This window comes from Notamacropus eugenii, chromosome 3, assembly GCF_028372415.1.
Source record: "Notamacropus eugenii isolate mMacEug1 chromosome 3, mMacEug1.pri_v2, whole genome shotgun sequence".
Lineage (NCBI taxonomy): Eukaryota > Metazoa > Chordata > Mammalia > Diprotodontia > Macropodidae > Notamacropus > Notamacropus eugenii.
In genome coordinates, this window is record NC_092874.1 from 68613230 (window position 1) to 68633419 (window position 20190).

Consider the following 20190-nt stretch of genomic DNA (forward strand, 5'->3'; position numbering starts at 1 on the left):
TATGAATGTAATGGAACCATAAGAAATGATGAGCAGGTAGGTTTCAGAAAAACCTAGAAAGACTTACATGAACTGATGCTAAGTGAAGTGAACAGAACCAGGAGAACATTGTACACAGTGCTGGCAACATTAAGCAATGACTAACTTGGATCAACTTAACTCTTCTCGGCAGCACAATGATCGAAGACAATTCTAAAAGACTCATGATGGAAAATACTGTCTATATTCAGAGAAAGAATTATGGAATCATACGCTTTTCTCTTTTTTTTCTTTTTCATGCTTTTTTCCCTTTTGTTCTGATTCTTCTTTCGCAACATGACTAATGTGGAAATATGGTTCTTCTATGCAACATGACTAATGTGAAAATGTGTTTAATAAGAATGTATGTGTAGAACCCATATAAGATTGCATGCCGTCTCAGGGAGGGAGAGGAGGGGGCGCATATCTTACACTTGTGGAATTGATTGTAGAAAGCTGAACACAAATAAATTAATAATTTAAAAAAGAAATATGTTTAATATGATTGTACATACGTAGCCTATAATCAGATTGCTGTCTTGGGGAGGGGGAAGGGAGAAATTGGAAGTCAAAATTTTATAAAAGTGAATATTGAAAACTATCTTTACATGTAATTGAAAAAAATAAAATACTATTAAATGGAAGAAAAATAAATATAAATATTATATCTTTTAAAAGAGGAGGACACAAGGAGAGATTTATCTTTCCACAAGGTATATGTAAACTGTTTTATACAACTACAATAATCAGATTGAAACAGTCACACAGTTATTTTTGCCCAATAATAGATTATTTAAATCTCCCGAAGGTTAACTCAGTTGATCACCATGTAATTCATCATGAATGTCATTGAAAACTAAATGAATTGACCTAAAAAAGATTTATTGAAAAAAGTGGGAGCACAAGCTGGTGAAGAGAAAATTTTAGTGAGACACACTAGCATCTGAAGAGTCATCACTTGAAAAATTTGTTGTGTTTGACCTCAGACAGCACAGTTAGAAACAATGGGTAGAAGTTGTCAAGTCAAGTATTCGTTATGCTTTTTCTATATGCCAGGCCCCATGCCAAGGCCTGGAAATATAAATACAAGGAAGCATGCCTTCTAATGGCTAATAATTCTAATACATAAAGGGAAGCTGCAAAGGGGGTAAGGGGAAGATAAAGGGGCTTAGTAGAGAAAGTCCCATCCTGGAGAATAAAGACATTTTTTGGTGTGGGACACCTTCTTAGAATGAAAGAACCAAGTAATCAGAGAGAGATCACAGGAGATTATGTCCAATGTGAATAGTCCAGGGATGAAAGAAGTAGTTTGCTGGTCCTGGTGGAAGTAGCAGAGTGCTAGGTTTGGGTTCTATTTAGTGAAAAATATGCTTATAATATAATTATAACTATCTAAAGGTGAAATGGGCTACTTCAGGAGATAGTGGGTTCTGTTTCATGGAGGTCTTCAAACAAAGGTCCAACTGACCACTTCCTGCTAGGATATAGGTACATGCCTAGTGGTGATATCAATCAACTAACAGTCATTTAATAATCATCTACTGTGCCAGACACTGTGCTAGATACTGATATACAAAGACACAAATGAAAGGGCTCTGCGCCATAAGAGTTTACATTTTATTTGAAGTGGGTCAGAGGGAAAAAAATGTACATAGAAAATTAAGTACAAAATTCATGCAAAGGAATTTGGGGGAGGAAGGGTGCTAAGAACTGTAGATAGAGTTTGGGGCGTTTTTGTGTAGAAGGTGCCCATGGAGGGCATAGAGAGTATCAAAAAGGACAATGTGGTCGCCAACACCAGTAAATCAGATTAGCAAAATACAGAAATGTTCATTGATGGAGGACCACACAAATGTACTGGGGAGAATTGGGGGAAAAAAGAAAACAATTTGGAATTCTAGAGGAAAAGTCATAAACTGTGTATGCTCTTTTACCTACCAAAACCACTATCTGTACGGCAATATTTCTAAAGCACGGCTCTGATCATGTCACTCACCCACTGAAAAAGTTCCAGGAGTTTCCTCTTATCTCAGATAAGTTAGAGTCTCTTTGGCTTCTAAAATCCTTCACTGTTTCCTACCTACCTTTCAAGTCTTATTTTAAATTTTTACCTTCGTATGCTCTACAGTCCAGCCAGGCCCTCCTTTCTACTCTCCCTCTTAATCAAAAGTGATCAATATTCCCCCTCTCAATTCCATGCCTTTGCATTGGCTGCCCCCTGTTCCTGGAATGCATTTCACATCTCAGTTCTGGCGACACTTTTAGCATTGATGTCTTTCCTCAACTCCTTCAGCTACTGGTACTTCGTATGTAGTTTGTATTTGTGTCCCTCTGTACACATGGCTTCCTCTCCTAAATGATTATGTAAGCTCCAAGACCTGAGTTCAAACGCAGCCTCAGAGATGTACTAGCTGTGGAGTGCTGGACAAGTCACTTAGCCCCTGTCTGCCTCAGTGTCCTTAACTGTAAAATGGGGATAATAATAGCACCTGCTTCCCAGGATTGTTGTGAGGTTCAAATGAGATAGTATTTGTGAAAGTACTTAGCAGAGTGCATGGCACATAGTAGGCCCTATGTAATTGTTAATTCCACTTTCCTTCCCTTTTAAACTTCAGTTTCTTGCCTTTTAAAATGAGGGGGTTGGATTTGCTGGCCTTAGAAGGTCTCTTCCAATTCTACATCTATGACCCTATAACAGACATTTCGTTTTGATCTTTGTATCACTAGTACCTAATAGGGTGCTTGGTACGTGATAAATAAGTGATTACTGACGATGATATCATTACTTAGACATATAGACCAAAGAGGTCAAAGGCAGAGGGAAAGATCCTAGATATACAAAAAATTATTTGTAGCTATATTCTTTAGGATAGCAAAGCACTGAAAGGAATGGGGGCTTATCAACTAAAGAATGACTGAGCAAACTGTGGCATATAAACATAGTAAAATAGATTACATTTTAAGAAATGACAAAAATTAAAAACATAGAGAAACTTAGGGAAATTTGTCTGAAATGAGTGAAAGCAGGAAGAGGAGAAGGAGCAGGAGGAGGAGGGAGAGAAGGAAAACAAGGAGGAGAATTTCAGATGACCACAATAATATAGAAGAAAACAATACTTAAAGACTTCTGAACACTAATAAACGCAGTGACCAAAGGTAATCTGTCTCTTATTCTAGGCACAAAAGTAAGTGGGGGACCATAGATGTGGAATAAGGCATGCATGTTCAGTTATTACCATTGGATTGATTTGTTTCGCTTGAATATTTTTGTTTGTTGCTCTGCTGGGTTTCCACTCCAAAGAGCAAGATGCACCTGAGCAGTACGTTATGGTCTCCTCCTTCCCTTTCCTTCCTTCTTTTGTTTGTTATCTCTCCCATTAGACTGTAAGACCCCTGAGGTCAGGGACTCTCTTTATTTTTTTTAACAATATCCCCAGCGTCTAGCACAGTGCCTAGAATATAATTAATTGTTCTGTGAAATGTGGATTCAATCAAAGGGCCACACCTGAGGACCTAGAGGACCACATGTGGCCTTGAAACCATAGGTTCCCCACCCCTGGCCTAGAACATAATAATAAAAAATGCTTATTGATTGAACTGGAAAAGTTCCATAGGGGAAGGAGAGAAAAGTCATTGGAATAAGAATGATTGGGGGGGGGTAGCATAAAAAGTATCTTAAAGGAAAATAAAAGTCAATAAAATGAAGACTAAAAAGAAATCATTAGATTTGTCAACTAAGAGGTTGCTAGGGAGTTCAGAGACAACATTTTCTTTAGGGCCCTGAGAATACAAGCCAGGCTCCTGGGGGGTGGGGACTGGTACATGATAAGAAAGTGAAGGCAGCCAACAGAGACTACTTCTGCTAAAAGTATAGTAGTGAAGAGAAATGAAAATAATGCCCTCAAGATAAGGGAGTTTCAGTGTGCATTTCTATGTTGCTTTTAAGATAGGGGACATTTGAGCGTAGTTATATATAGACAAAGAGGCAGTAAGTTGTATATGTAGCGATGATCTGAATTAAATTCAGCCATTCCCATCTGTTTAAGTTCACTGGCCCCCAACATGCCAGTGTTTACTCTTTCCATCTGCTGTTTGACCACATCCAGCTTACCTTGGTTCCTAGATCTTACGTTCTAGGTTCCTAATACAATATTGATCTTCATGGCATTGGACTTTGCTTTCATCACTATATGCATCCACAGCTAAACTTCCTTTTAGCTTTGGCTCAGTCATTTCATTAGTGTCTTCTGCTCTTCCCCAGTAGCGTATTGGACACAGCATTTAATAAATGCTTATTGTTTGATTCTGTAGAGTATGAAATTTTGTGTTGGTAAAATTAGGAGGGTCTTTTGAGCTCTTCCATGAATTGTTCTACTTTTTTAACCAACGCCGGTTTTGTTATTGTTGTGTAGTTGTTTCAGTCACGTCCAACTCTTCATGAGCCTATTTGAGATCTTCTTGGCAAAGATACTTGAGTGATTTGCCATTTCCTTCTCCAGCTCATTTTACAGATGAGGAAACTGAGACAAACATGATTCAGTGATTTGCCCAGATAAGTGTCAGATAAGAACACAGGTCTTCCTGACTCTGGGTGTGACACTTTAGCCACTGTATCACCTAGCTACCCAATGTTAGTTTATAAAATACAATTATTGTCATGGACCTCTTCCTCATGAAACAATACTTCAATGTAAGAAGACAAAGTATCTTTTTAAGTTTTCTTTGTTGCCTTTAGATACGTGATAAACACCAGTTCCTAAGTTGTCCCTCTTAGCTTTGTACCATCTGCAAATGTGATAAGTAAATCTACTCATTAATCCAAGTCATTCATAAAAATGTTAAACAGGATATGGCCAACCTAGCATTGATCCTGCGGTACCCTACTAAAGAGCTGCTTCCCAGCGGACACAGAACCATTAATAACTACTTATTGAGTACAGCCATTCATTCAACCAGCTCGGAATCCATGTAATTTTATTGTTGTCTGGCCCACCTCTCTCAATATTATTCACAAGAGCAGCATGAGACCCTTTACCAAATGTTTTGCTAAAATCAAGATAAACTATATGTGTAGACTGCCATGATGTACCAGTATAATAACCCTAACCAAGAAAAATGAAATAAATTTAGTCTGACATGCCCAAGTCTTGTTAAAATCACACTGGTTCTTTGTGATCACTGATTCCATTTCTAGGTGTTCCCTCTAAACGTCTCTTTTATAATGTGCTCTGGAACTGTTGTCAGGCAACCTCTCTACTACTACCTTGTGTTATTTTTTATTATCAAATGAAATAATATTTATATAAAGTGCTTAACACAGTTCCCAGCACATAATAGTTGCTATATAAATGCTAGCTGGCTACTACTATTATCTGGGCAATTCAAGTCCAATGCAAAGCAGGGAGGAGGGGTTGCCTCTTTGACAAATCCGAAGTAATTTCCTTTCTGGAAGGAACCCAATCCGTTAGGGACCTTTATGCGTCTTTGGGTTCATGTGGGATTCACCAGAATGGGCGGAGGGAGGGAAAGATGTTTCTCTAGAAGCCCTAAATTTGGTTTACTTTGGGAGGAATGAATCTCTGAAGAGAAAGTGGGATTCACTGGAGAGAGAGAGAATTGTATCAACTGTTTATAGGCTACAATGAGTCCTTTATGTTGGCTTGGATTGTGTGGGGTGACATAAGGGTTTTCTATACCCACTATGTATGGTTACCTTGAATGCCCCCTTTATTTCAATCCTCGCGGCAACACTGAGTTAGGCCTGACGCTTATATATCAGAAAATGGAACTTCAATTGATTAAAGAACTTAACCAGAGGTTACATTACTAATAACTGGCAAAGTTAGCACTTGAGTCTTAGTCTTCTGACTCTTAGTCAAGTTCTCTTTACAGAGGTGTTATACTGTGATACATTCCAAGTGTCAGTGTAAATCACAGGAAAGTTTTGTGGCTGAAAAATTACCTTTTAGAGACACAGAATAAATGCATTTTAAAGGAAGGAGAGAAATATTTCACTGACTTGGTAAAAATAATTACACCTCTTAGGAGAAGCAGTAGAGATTGTGTCACTGTCATTCATATTACAAATAAAATGAAACGCTCTGAATTTTAGGAAATCGTAGAATTTTGACAGCATGCCTACTTTCCTGTCTCTGTATGTATGGCTCACTGCAAATGCAATGTACATGATGAAAATGACAAATGCATTTGGCTTTGAGACACAAATCCCCTTCACTGATGCCCTGAACGTCTCAATGTAAAATCATAACCAGAGATGGAAATGACATCAGAAAATCATTTAATTCAGCCTTCTCGTTTTATGGGAGAGGAAACTAAAATCCATAAAAGTCAGTGATTTGTCCAAGATCACATAGGTAGTACACAACTGAAATGAGATTCAAACCTAGGTCCTCTGGTTCAAAATACACCACTCTGCCTCCATACCAGATTTTATGACAATTGAAAAATTAAGGCCAGTCTCCATAGTATAAAACAAAAAGACTGGTCTCTTACAGGTGACTTTAGACAAAATTGATGTTTTCTTCAGTTATCTAAATGACTGAATCTGAAACAAACTTATATGATTTTACTTAAAATTGTTGGTTGAAAGCAATTTTATGGAGGAAGTACAAGGTTTTACATCTTTTATCTATCCCCTTTCTAAGATTTCTATTTATTTTGTACTTGGCTAATTCTCTCCCCTCCCCCCAAACATACTTTGGAAAAATCATAATGAAAATTACTAATGTATGAAACCTCAATTTTGGTAAAAGGCAATACTACATTGTTGTTGACTCTTTTCTGTTTCTGAGTGATTATGACCTCTAGAAGTGGTCTGTATGGTAAAAGACTAGTTTTGAAATATTGTACGTTAAGTAGCGTTCCGTCTCTGCTCTGGAGAAAGAATTGGATACTTCTGGAATGTTGCACAGTGGAATGAAGAAAAAAAGTTATTTGATATAGAAAGACTGTCTGGCCAAGAAGTGATTACTCCAGAAGTCCTCAAGGAGAAGAGAAGATTTAATGGGAGATTTGATATTTTGGAAAACAAACTGAGGATGAATAATATCCGGGTGATGTCTCACAATCACACCAAGGGAGATGCTAAAGGCTTCTTTTTTAAATGGCTTCCAGATGCCAAGTAAATCATGGTCCTCAGCTGAATGTGACTAAATTTTGGAAAGAAAAAATCCATTAGGGGAGTAGTATTGTTTTGCACTTCTAACTTAGTAATATTTTTAAGGAACAGTTAAGACCGTTATAACATTAACAATGAATAATGCTTTTCAAAGATTCTTTCCCCTTAAAAGCAGGAGGATGCCAAGGGCTTGCTGGGGGAAAACCAGTTATTTAAGACTTCTATGTGGTGTTTTTATAGGAAGAAATATGTGACTAAAGACTTTTTATGGTGGAGATGATCGTGTCTCCTTCATTGGCCGGTGTAGATCACTCTTCTGACAAGAATTGGAGTAGAAATTTCAAAATTAAGTTCAGCCTGAATTCTTGGAGTATGTGTATTTCTTCTTAAAAGAAATTCTCTGTTAAACAGCCTCCCCCCAAAGTTACATAACTATACTAGGCTTACACTCTCTTGCCAAAAATGGGGAATTTTTCTGGTGGGCCATTCCAAGGAGGTCCCTTAAGTTATGAACGCTGTACACATTGGTAGTTAAACTCGTTTCTGTTCAAGATTTTCCAGCTTTCTTTTTCTCAAAGACAGAAGACGAAGTTGGTACAATGAAATGATCAGTTTTTGAGAGGAATTCGGTGAATGAGTGGAATACAGTAACCACCAAAAGGCATCAACACTGGAGAAAAAGGGGGAAAGTTCTACTACTTTTTAGTATAAATTTACTTATGATATTTATCAGTGGTGCCCCATCAAAAGCAACATTGTATCCATTATTTGTTATTGTTGTCAAGTTGTTTTCAGTTGTATCCAAGTCTTTGTGACCCTAGTTAGGGTTTTTCTGGCAAAGATACTGGAGTGGTTTACTATTTCCTTTTCCGGCTCATTTTACAGATGAGGAAAATGAGGCAAACAGGGTTAAGTGACTTGCCCTGGGTCACAGAGTTAGTAAGTGTCTGAGATCACATTTGAACTCAGGAAGATAAATCTTTCTGCCTCCAGACCTGGCACTCTATCAATTGTACCACCTCACTGCCCCCTCATTAGTTATAAACTCTGGTAAACTGTGTTTCACTACTATGTTTACAATGACAGGTATTACTGGGTAGGGTTGGTGATCCATGGGATCTCTTGCTGTGCTTAAGTAATTAGGAAGGAAAGAAAATAAAGCTTTGTGGCTTTGAGGTAACTTTCCCACTTCCCTCTTTTACTACCTTCTTGTCTCCCAACCTTCATTCCCACCTTTGATAGAATCCTAAGATTCTTTTAAAATTCTGTTCAAGTGCCACCTTGGACAGGAAGCCTCTCCTGATTCCTCCACCCTGTCTTCTAGGAATGAACCAAAGAATTTACTTCCCACACCAAAACTTCTGACAGAAGGCGATTCTTCAGATGTCCCACAGCTTGGCACTGCATCCCCATCGCTCCAGAGCCTTTTCATCTTGGAGTGAGATCAGAGAAGGAAGTGAGTATGGTGAACAAGGTTTTGTTTTGCTCCAGTCTCATCTTTCACAGACTTCCTCTTTGTCATTGATGCTTTCATCTCTGATGAAATAGGTGGGAGTATACCTGCCGCGAGACGCCAAAGAGAAGTGTCTGTACTCAAAGAATTTTTTTTTGTTTCGGTGACTCATAGCTGGACTAAAGCAAAGGGTTAGTCACCTGTTTGGTGAGATTTAGCCCAAGCTTAAAAGTTACAGACTCTAATAGTGAACTGGTAACCACAAATGTCAAGTCTAATCATAATTTCCTGGATGATCTCTTTTACATGACTTCTTGCATGCAAGTCTTCATTGGTAATATTCTGTAGCCTATTTATACCCATCGTTGGCCTCTGGATCATACACGATTTTGATCCTTTGAAGACTGTGGTGTTCTATGACTTGAAGCCATGTGGCATCACTGAGAGCATACTGGTGTTAAAAAGATAGGTTTTTATTTCAAGGAGTAACTTGGAATTGTTGAGAGGATTGTATAGTTTCCCATTCCAGCCCCTTCTCTTTTTGGTGTTCAATTCCTGGCCCAGCTCATTGTCCATCTGCAGCTTCTGCACAAGAGATCTGTACAAAAGAATATTTTTTTTCTATGTATGTGTGTGATTTCATCAGCATGAGAAACTCCCAGTTGGAAAATTCCTCTACTAATGCAGATCAACAATTTATCAGTAAAGAGTTGCCAGGGGAAACTGAGTGTGCAAGTGACCTGCCAAAGATTACACAGCTCGTAAGGATCAGAGACTTGAACCTGGGGTTTTTTGAGTCTGGTACTTGTGGGGATATTGGGAAGATCCAATGAATTAAGGTATGTAAAGCACTTTGCAAACTTTAAAGTGCTATATAAATGTCAGTTGTTTTTATTATTATCCTTCAGTTTCCAGGCATGGGACAGCCAGAGAAAATGCACAGAGCTGAGATATAAAGTGTCTGAGGAACAGCAAGGAGGCCCTAGTCTTTTGATGGAAGAGTGTGTGTTGAAGCTAGATGTAAGAAGGCTGGAAAGGTGGAAGGTAAAATGAGAGGGACATGAGGAAGCAGATGCGATAAGAGGAGGCAGCTTCTTTCTAGGTATTTGTCTGTGAAAGGGGAGAGAGATCAAAGATGATCAATGAAGGGTCAAGTGAGGCATTTTTGATTGATTGATTGATTGATTGATTGACTTCCCCAAGGTTATACAACAATTGTCACCTGCAAAAAAAAAAATCTACATTGGAGATGTTTGTCCAATGATGAATGAATAGTATAATGGAAAAACATGGCCCTATCAGTACTGTCATTCTCAAGATAAATGAGAGTAGAAGATAAACGGAAATTATAAGTAAGTGGAAAGAATTTCCAGATTCTCTTTGGAATTAACATCATTCATGTCACATTTTACCATCCCATCTTACAGTGTTTACCATGAGTACAAATACCCCCAAAAAACTTACTATGAAGATAATTGCAACTTACCCACCAATATCTGTGGCAGAAGAATTCTATGAAGAGCTTGATGTAATCTTCCAAAATAAGTCAACATAGTGAAGATCAATTTTCACATTAATACCTGTGGCAAATCAACAATTCAAGTGCTACAATGATACTTATGAAATATTTTTAAAAAAAAAAAACAGCACCTAGTGAAAAAGTTCCAGCAAATTCAGTGGATTCTTTGTTTAATGTCCATCCATCCTTTCATTCAATAAACATTTATTAAGCACCTACTGTATTCAAGGCACTATTCTAGTGGGAGAACTATACAAAGTAAGAAGGCATAATTGAATTGCAATCTGAATCCTGGAACTTCTCTCAACACCTGGGGCCTTGTCACCTTAAAACATCCAAGTACTGCCATATTAGTGCTCCCTTCTTTCCCATTGTTGAGTTCCTTCTGGGGCCTCTGTTTTGGGGATGAGCTCAGACCCACCATGCTTCATTTCTCTCCTACCTGTGATTCTCCAGATTTTAACTTCATGTCTTCTCCTGCCTCCTTCCTGCTGCCCACTTCCTAGCTTCCTTTTATGCATTATTTTCCCCCAAAAGAATACAAGCTCCTTGAGGGCAAGGACTGTCTTTTTGATTGTATCTCCAGCACTTAGCACAGTGCCTAAACACTTAATAAATGTTTTACCTACATTGATAAAATCATAAATCTAGTAAAGTATTTTAGTGGAATGTGTCTTTTTTATCTGAAAGGCAAATGCTTTCTATGCTTTTTGCTTTAAAAGGATATCCAGGGAGAAGCCAAGATGGTGGCGTAGAAAGATACACATATCCTAGCTCCAAACCCACAGCCCATAAAATACCTGTAAAGAAGAACTCCCAACAAATTCTGGAGCAGCAGAAGCCACAGAACAATGGAGTGGAGGAGATTTCTGTTCCAGAGAGACCTGAAAAGCCAACACCAAAGGTCTATCAAGCATAGGACCCAGAGCAGACCCCAGCCCTGCCTTGGTGGTGCAGCACCAAGAGGAGCAGATCCAAGCAGGCTTCAGGGACAGAATCTCCAGCAGCAGCACAGGTCCCTCCACCCACAGGCACCAAAGGTCAGTGAGAGGGTCTTTTCAGCTTGCCGAGACAGGAGTGGGGTGTATCCATAACTCAGGCCCCCTCAGGAGGCAGCAGCAGAGGCAGCAGCAGACAAGGGCTCCCAAAGCAGGCAGGAGCTCAGATCCATTGTTGAAGGTCTCCACATAAACCCCCTGAGGGAACTAAGCCCCGTGTGGCCGCCCTGCCCCCACCTGAGCAGCTGAACTTAATCTCACACTGAATAGCAGCCCCGCCTCTGCCAAAGCCCTAAGGCTGGGAAGCAGCATTTGAATCTCAGACCCCAAGCACTAGCTGGGCGGATCTGGAGGTGAGGTGGGTGTGGAGACGAAACTCAGAAGTCAAGTAACCAGCTGGGAAAATGCCCAGAAAAGGGGGAAAAAAAATAAGACCATAGAAGGTTACTTTCTTGGTGAACAGATATCTCCTCCCATCCTTTTGGATGAGGAAGAACAATGCTTACCATCAGGGAAAGACATAAACATCAAGTCTTTTGTATCCCAAACATCCAAAATAAATATTCAATGGGCTCAGGCCATGGAAGAGCTCAAAAAGGACTTTGAAAATCAAGTTAGAGAGGTGGAGGAAAAACTGGGAAGAGAAATGAGAGAGATGAAAGAAAAGCATGAAAAGCAGGTCAACACCTTGCCAAAGGAGACCCAAAAAAATGCTGAAGAAAATAACACCTTGAAAAATAGGCTAACTCAATTGGCAAAAGAGGTTCAAAAAGCCAATGAGGAGAAGAATGCTTTAAAAAGCAGAATTAGCCAAATGGAAAAGGAGGTTCAAAAGCTCACTGAAGAAAATAGTTCTTTCAAAATTAGAATGGAACAGATGGAGGCTAATGACTTCATGAGAAACCAAGAAATCACAAAACAAAACCAAAAGAATGAAAAAATGGAAGATAATGTGAAATAAAAGCATATCCAAATTTGTAGTCCATGAAATCGTGCTGCTGGTATTTCTCAGATATTAAGATGTATACATCATCTTGCTATCTTTTGCTCCTGACTCTGCTACTTATTACCTGTACAACCTTGAGTAAGTTTCATCAAGTCCCTGGGTTTTGTTGTTTGCTTGTTTGTTTTTAATAAAATGAAAGTATTAAATTCATTTATTCACCAAACATTGAATTAGATGATTTCTAAGGTATATCTTGACTGAAATGCCTATCACCCTATGTATCTGAGATGCATGGAAAAATTAACTTTGAACAGTAGGTACAGTAGCTTTTCTTTTAGATACACTTATATTGGAGTACAAACTGAAATGAAAAGATGTCTGGGTTGGGTTTTTTTTAGAATTTTATTCTAAGGGCAATGATGTGCTATGTACACTTGTCCCAAATATCACACATCCGGATGGTTTAGCCAAGTCTCTGGAATTCCTCTCAAGTTTTGTGCCATGAATATTATAGTGTTCCACATGGCTACATTTAGTCCCTTTATTTTTTCCATTTCCTTTTCTGGTAATAACCTAAGTGTTTTACTTGAAATATGCAGGCATTATGGTTGGGACAGTGGGGCCTTCCAATTTCTAATAACGATATCTTTTATTATTGAAAAAGCTTAGCCTAATTCTTTTCTCTTTCTTTAAGAGTTTTGACAGTGTTATAAATATATGTCATAATTGAAAAGACATTTCTAGTTGGATTTTTATCTCTATCACTCCTGCTTTTCCTAAGGAAACTTTGTTATTTCATATTTTTAGACATCCCCAAGCATTTGTAATATGCAGCCGATTTTCACCAGATGGTCTCATCTTCATCATTAATCTAATGAATTTATATTTAGCAGCAATTGTTGGAGAGAGATAATAGCATTGTTGGAATTTGAGGTTTGCTAAGTTATATTTAAATGTTTTGGAAAGTTTTTTATCATTCCAAGTTCTTTTAAATCTCTGTCTCATAAATTCATAATTGGTATCCTATAGTTTTCTTGGACCTTTATTTTCATGTAAAGCTCCTGGGGAAGATAATTTTTATAGCAAGTGCAGAACCCTGATTCTGTAATTCTTGTTCATTATTCAGTTTATCAAAGATAAATACACAGAGGCACATACACAGACACAGACAGACAGACAGACACACACACGTGCGCACACACGCACACGCTGGGATTATAAGCCTTTGTAATGAGGTATGGGTTATGCATTTTGAAATAAACAAAAAGAACTGGAAAATATATTTTACTATGTGAGCTCACTTACTAGGCAAAGAACATACCATGCCCTATGAATGTATATATAGACATAGATATAGATGTGGATATAGATATAGATATGTAGATATATGTAGATAGCTACAAAAAATAAACAAACAACTACTTCTGTTCTTTTGAAATGTATTTCAAAATATCAATATATCAAGTATATCCCAAACCTTAAAAATTGGAATGGGATTCAGAAGAGTTATGTGAAAAGCCCCAGATAAGACAATATGGTGGACCAGGAAACCCTAAACAGGCATGTAGGCAGGAGGTATGGAAAAGGGTTCTGGATGTAGCATCAGGAGCACCTCATTTCAAATCCATACTCTCCTACCCTGTGACTTTATCTTCCTGAAATATGATTTCCTTAACCGTAAAAGAGGAGTTGGAGATTTTAATGCAACTTACACAATAATAATAAGTAATATCTATATATTCTGAAATCAGAAAGACCTGAGTTCAAATCTGGTCTCAGGGACTTACTTGCTGTGTGATCCTAGGCAAGTCACTTAATCCTGTTTGCCTCAGTTTCCTCATCTGTAAAATGAGTTGAAGAAGAAAATGGCAAACCACTCTGGTATCTTTGCCAAGAAAACCCCAAATGGAGTCATGAGAAGTTGGACACAACTGAAATGATCCAACAACAAACCAACAACATATGAAACTTTAAGAGCAGCAAAGAACTTTATATACATTATCACGTTTGAAGCTTCAGAAACCTCAGTAATTTGGGCATTATATTAGCCTGATTTCACAGTGAGAAAAAAAGATTGGAGAGGTAAACTCACAGGATTTGTTACTTTCAGAGGAAAGATTAGTATGTAGGTTTTCTTGATTCCAAGTTCAGTACTCCATCCACTACTGGATTCATTTGTGTGAAAATTTAACCAATAAAAGAGGTAAAAAATATACATTTCTAAATTGAGTAAACAAATTTTGTATTTGTGCAAAATATCTGTTTCATCAATTGTTATTATTTCTGAATATTTTCATTATTTTAATAGTCTTTTTAGTATTATACAGAAGCTTTGTGGCACACATTAAAAAGTACCAAAGTTTTGAAGTATTTTAAATAATTTAGTTCCCTTTGATTTTTCATGGTAATAAACCAACTAAAATACCTTTGATCTTGAATCAGTAGTTTATAATTATCTAAGTGAATTTGTGTCCCTGCCCATATGAATTCCTCAGAATTATTGGAAATTGGAGGGCAAAGTATAGCTCTCAAATCCATGGGTTGCTACCAGAAAGAAATCTCAGATATAGCACTCTAGAAATGCCATTTCCAAGATAGGGAACTCTAAGTGAAAAAAGAAAACATTGCATCCAACCAGGAAGAGATGGACCACATACTGTGGTACTCAAGGCAAAACCATACTGGAGTAAATATCAACAACATAATGGAAAGAGTCATAGGATCATACATTTAGAATGGGAAGGGACCTTAGAGATCATCAAGTCCAATTCACTCCTTTTACAAATGAAAAAATTGAGGCATAAGGTAGCTAAGTGATTTACCCAGAGTTACACTATACTAAGTGTTTAAGGTGGGATTTAACCCAGTTCTTTCTGACTTTAAGTCTAGACTCTAAATATTACATCACATTTTTTCTCATGATATGATATATTGAAAGGCAAAAGGGTAATGGCTTTCTATAAGCCATAATCTGTCCTGCAGGATTGAACATAATCCAAGAGACAATGGAATTTTAATAGAATTGATGACATCCATGTGCCAAGATAGCATTTATATTGGAGAAACACTAGAAACATTTTTAGTAGGATCAGGGATAAAACAAGGATCTTCACTGTCTCTGTTATTTCCAGACTATTTTCTCTGAATTATTATTTAATATTGTTGTAATAATATTGGCTATTATAAAATTAGAAGAAGAAAAAAGGAAAATAAACATAGGTAAAGAAGAAGCAAAATTATCTCCACTTGCAAATGTTATGATGATTTACTTAAAGAGCCCCAGATGTTAAGAAACCACAAAAATTAATCTAAACCATCAATAGTTTCAGGATATAGCAATGTACAAAACAAACCTACAGAAACCAACTTTCTAACAAAACTAAGGAAAAACCGATAGATGAATTTCAATAAAAGTATTTATCAAATGCATTAAATATTCTGGTTTTAATGTACCAAGACACATGAAGTCCTTCTAAAAATCCAATTACAAAATAATGTACAGAAAAAGAGGGAGACACATTTGAATAAACGTGTTTTTCCTGGTTTTACCATACCAATATAATAAAAGTATTTTCTAAATTAATTTATAGATTTGAGGCTATTCTGATTAGACTACCAACTGGTTAATATATTTATACATATATACATATTGTATATATGTGTGTCTGTGTGTGTACGTATAATATAATATGATATACAAATATGAATACATTGTTATAATATATAAACTAGACTTAATAATAGTGAATTCATTTGGAGAAACAAAAAGTATGGAATTTCAGGGGAAACAATTTTTAAAAGGAAGAAGAAATCTAAATAGTGAAGTAGATAGTGCACCTGACCTGGAGTCAGAAAGACCTGAATTCAAATCTAGCCTTAAACACTTATTAACTGTGTGACCCTAAGCAAGTCACTTAACCCTTATTTGCCTCTGTTCCTTATCCCTAAAATGGAGATACCCTGGAGAAGGAAATGGCAAACCATTCTCATATCTTTGGCAAGAAAACCCCATCGAGTTTTGTCCATGGAGTCACATAAAATCAGACATTATTGAAGAACATCTACAAGGAAGGCAAGGGTAGAATTGAAAACTGATGCAACTGTTTTGGAAAACAATTGGAAGTTATGCTAGAAAAGTCATTAAATTATAAAAAAAAAAAAACCTTTGGCTCCCAAATCCCAATACTGTGATATACCCCAGGCAGTTCAATAACAGAAAGAAAGATCTCATATATAACAAAACATTCAAACAAGCATCCTTTGCAATAACAAAAGCTGAACAAAAAATGATAGGAACAAAATGAGTACCCATTGACTGCGGGGACAAGTTATGGTATATGAATAAAGTGGAATAATATTGTGCTATAAGAAAAGACAAATACAAGGAACATTGGGCACATGGGAAGAGTTGTATGAAATAAATCAGAATGAAGAAAATAGAATCAAAGGAGCAACATATGTGACTAAATAAAATATTTATTAAACGATCTCTAAGTGACAGCCACTAAGCAGTAGGTGGTGTAGTGGATAGAGTGCTGGGTTTGGAGTCAGGAAGACTCATCTCTGAGTTCAATTCCAGCCTCAGATACTTACTAGCTGTGTGACCCTGGGCAAGTTGCTTAACTGTTTGGCTCAGTTTCCTCATCTGTAAAATGAACTGGAGAAGGAAATGGCAAAAACCACTCCAGTAGCCTTACCAAGAAAACCCCAAAATGGTATCACAAGGAGTTGGACACAATTGAAATGACTAAACAACAAGTGACTGTTACTGTACTGAGTGATGGGGATGCAAAGAAAGGCAAAACATAGTCCTTGTGCTTAAGAAAGAGGAAAACAATAAGTATTTATTAAGCACCTACTATGTGCCAAGGACTCTGCTAAATGCTTTACATATATCATTTTCATTTGATTCTCACAACAACTCAGGGAGAGAGGTGCTATTAGTCTTCTTGTTTTATAATTAAGAAAATAGGAACCCAGTGTGGAGCGCAGCCCCAGCACAGGCTACATGACAGGGACAGGACCTGGAACAGGCTTCAGGGAGTCACTGGCAGCAGCAGTTCCCAGATTGCTCAATCTACAAACTCCACAGACAGCTTCAAAGGTCAGTGGGAGGGCTCCTTCACCCAGGAGAAGGGAGTGCAGTCTGGACCACTGGCAGCAGTCGCTGCAACAGCAGCTTCCATTTTTGGGGCCCTCCACCTAGAGACCCTGGGGGAATTGAGCAGCTGATTTAAATCTCAGCCCTGGGTGAGGAGGAGCACTGGTGTGGTGAAGCTGCAGGTGGTTGTGGTGAGGGAATTCTAATTGCAGATTCTGGGCAGAAAAGTTTTGGTTGCTCCCAGATCAGTGTGCAGGCCAGGAGAGGAGTAAACCCCTCTCCCTTGATTGTACTACCTTGGAGGAACTCTGAACTTACAGGTCCCTAGATTATACCTTTCTCTTCATGAAGGACTCAAAAGTCAAGTAACTGACTGGGAAAATGCCCAAAGAGAGAAAAAATAAGACTATAGAAGGTTACTTACTTGGTGAACAGGTATTTTCTTCACCTTTCAGATGAGGAAGAACAGTGCATACCGTCAGAGGAAGTCAAGGCTTCTGCATCCCAAACCTCCAAAATAAATACGCAATGGTCTCAGGCTATGGAAGAGATCAAAAAGAATTTTGAAAATCAAGTAAGAGAGGTGGAGGGAAAAGTGGGAAGAGAAATGAGAGAGATGCAAGAAAATCATGAAAAATGAGTCAACAGCTTGCTAAAGGAGACCCCAAAAAATGCTGAAGAAAATAACACTTTTAAAAATAAGCTAACTCAATTGGCAAAAGAGGTTCAAAAAGCCAATGAGGAGAAGAATGCTTTAAAAGGCAGAATTAGCCAAATGGAAAAAGAGATTCAAAAGCTCACTGAAGAAACTAGTTCTTTAAAAATTAGAATGGAAACTAATGACTTTATGAGAAACCAAGAAATCACAAAACAAAACCAAAAGAATGAAAAAATAGAAGATAATGTGAAATATTTCATTGGAAAAGCAACTGACCTGGAAAATAGATCCAGGAGAGACAATTTAAAAACTATGGGACTACCTGAAAGCCATGATCAAAAAAAGAGCCTAGACATCATCTTTCATGAAAATTTTCAAGGAGAACTGCCCTGATATTCTAGAACCAGAGAGCAAAATAAATATTGAAAGAAAATGGGCAGATAGTGTTCACTTTCCCAGGGTCACACAGCTAGTAAGTGTCCAAGGCTGGATTTGCACTCAGTTGTTCCTGACAACAGACTCAGAATTCTATCCACTATTGCACCTGGCTGCCTCACATTCTAATGGGGTACCATAAGTCAATGTGTAAACAATAAAAATAAAAAATAATAATAATAGCTTACATTTGTATAACTCTTACTCTTTGCCAGGTCTTGTGCTAGTACTTTACAATAATTATCTCATTTGATCTCTACAACACTAGAAGGTAGGTATTATTATTATCCCCATTTTACAGATGAGGAAACTGAGGCAAATGCAGGTTAAGTAACTTGCCCAGGGTTACATACCTAGTAAGTATCCAGGGCTGGATTTGAATTCAGGTATTCCTGATTGTTGGGCCGGTGCTCTGTTTACCTAACTGCCTCAAATTCTAGTAGGGGAGAAGATGCACAAATCACTATGTACATAGAAGATAAATACAGTGCCAATGGAAGGTAATCTCAGAGAGAAGGCAGTAGCAGGAGGGAAACCATAAAAGGCCTCTTACAGAAGGTAGGATTTGATCTGAGTCTTGAAAGAATCCAGGAAAGAAAAGTAAGAGACAGAAGTGAGGAGGGAGGGCATTCTAGGCATGGAGGACAGCCCAGTGCAAAGGCCCAGAGGTGGGAAATAGCATGTTGTGAGTGGGAGGAAAGCATGTGCAGACTCCACTGTATGATGAAGAGAGAAAAGTGTAAGAAACCTGGAAAGGCAGGAAGGGACCAGGTTCCGAAAGACTTTAAAAGGCAGAGAAGTTTATATTTGATCTTGAAAGTAATAACATGGAACTACTGGAGTTTATCGAGTAGGTGGGTAAAATAGAAGTGGGCTTTGAGAAAGTCACTCTGGCAACTGAATGGAGGACAGGTTTGAGTGGGGAGAGGCTGGAGACAGGCAGATCAGTCAGAAGGTTATTGCAACTGTCCAGGCATGAGCTAAATGAAAACAACATGCAGCAGCAGCAGCTAAACAATCCTGGTTCCAGAAAGCACAGGATGAACTATCCATAAGCACATAACAATATATGAAATAAATGTGGTATATTTGTATGGTTGCTTAAGCTTTGCAAATCATTTTACATATACTATCTCATAGATTGATCTATTGATGATAGATATATGATATTATCTGATGTCTGTACTATTATATATCATGTAATATAATTTTTATCTCATAACATATATTGTTATATATCATTCATACTTTATCCTTATAACACCCCTGGGATGTAAGTGTTGCAGTTATCCCCATTTCACAGATGAGGAAACTGAGTCACACAGTTAAGTGTCTCATTCGAAGCCCAGCTCTCTATCTGCTATGGCCCCTAGCTGACTGGCAGAGAGGTGGGAGACCAGGGATGTGGAATGTTGTGTATATTGTTAAATGTGGTTGTCGCACCAATCCCATAATATTAAATAATAATAGTCCAACTATATGTGATGTTTAAGTATCATGAAATGCTGCTCCTGACAACAACTCTGTGAATAAGATGGTATCGTTATCCCCATTTTACAAGTGAGGAAATGAGGTTTAGTGAACTGCCTAAGATGATACAATAAAGGGGAAGAAGGGGCATCCGTACCTAGATTGTTCTGACTCCAAGTCAAGTGCTAAATATATTACACCAAGCTAATTCTCTTTGGAGGGCTCAACAGCAGAGGTGGATGAGGGGAGATTTATATGGAGAAATAGCTGATGAAAAATGGTATCAAAAAATAAAAAAAGTAACTAGGAGTTAATGGCATATTATCTACGTTACTTCAAACATCTAATCCTTCGTTTTGTAATTAACTTTTCTTCACTTAATGGCCATCTATACTAGCAAAATTAGTTTCCTTCTGTAAATGTTTAGGTACCTGTGTGGTTTTTCTAAGCTCAC